Genomic DNA, 1,192 nt, shown 5'->3' on the forward strand with positions numbered 1-1,192 from the left:
GCCCCTGCGGCCGCCTTGACAAGCCGAGGTGCACAGGGGTCAGCCCCAGCTGCCCCGGGCTCCTGACCTTCCCCCGTGGTGGCGCAAAGGTCAGCGAAGGAACCAGGAACAGGCTTGAGCTGCAAACTTGATCCGTGTTCCCACTGACCAGTAGATCGGTCGCGGGGCTCCAGCCTGTCTCCGGCCGAGGGCAGAGTGGGTGGGATTCCCCGCGGCCACGGGCCGGCCAACACCCTGCGGCAAACCTGGAGCTTGAGTCGGGGCCTGAGCGAAGCCGAGCGCTGCAGCCCGCTTCCCGGCGGAGTATGGCTTTGCTGCCCGCTGATGCAGAGCTGCTCGGTGAGGAAAGTGGTCCTGGCCCCAGGCTGGGCTCTTGCTCAGCCTTCCAATTATTTTTGGCTAATTGGATCCAACAAGTTGGCAAAAGCTCTCCCGAATCCTTGTGCCCACCTTTCAGCCTCCCGCATGCTTTCCTGTCAGCAGCTTTGTTCCACATCCGTTTGCTCCTGGATAGGCTGGATCAGTCGCTGGGTGACCCTTCTCCAGCGTGTCCATTTTTTCTCTGTTAAATTCCTTTTCTCGCTGTGCTCAGTGAGGGAGACGGCAAAGAGGAGGATGCAGCCAGCTCTGCAGCATCGCAGCAGGAGACGTCGCGTGGCTCAGGGCCTCCTGCAGAAGATCTGGGCCCAGGAAGGGGTTTCCTGGTAGATCCAGCTGGGAAGTAGCTTGTCCCAGTGCTGGTGGGCAGTGTTCCCTGGGTCACAGAGCCGAGGAGCCACTCCAGTGGGAAACGGGGTTGCCAGTTGGAAACACGTCACCCGCGGGTGCTGCCTAAAACTGCCTGTGGCAGTTTTTGGTACCGTGATGAGAATATCCTATTGTCCCTTTCCATAATCTCATCAGGAGCAGCTCCGGGGCAGGAGAGGGGCTGGACTCCTCCCTGCAGTGGGGCTGCCCCTACGTTTCAGTTCCGGAGTCTCTGTGGGCTGGAATTTGGAGGAGCGCAGTTCCGCTTGGGTCTCCCTGGGGAGTTTGAGGCTCTGGCAAGGAAAACACCCATAGGTATGAACGGAGCAGCTCTCTTCCGGAGTTACCGGGGCAGTGGCATGGGAAGCTGCGTGGTGCTGGGGTCTCCGGCGGTGGCATTCCCTTCTTGCCACAGGCACGGCATCCTGTCTGCCAGCCCCTCGCT

The sequence above is a fragment of the Eurypyga helias genome, unplaced genomic scaffold (assembly GCF_000690775.1).
Source record: "Eurypyga helias isolate BGI_N326 unplaced genomic scaffold, ASM69077v1 scaffold34414, whole genome shotgun sequence".
In the NCBI taxonomy this organism is placed as follows: Eukaryota; Metazoa; Chordata; class Aves; order Eurypygiformes; family Eurypygidae; genus Eurypyga; species Eurypyga helias.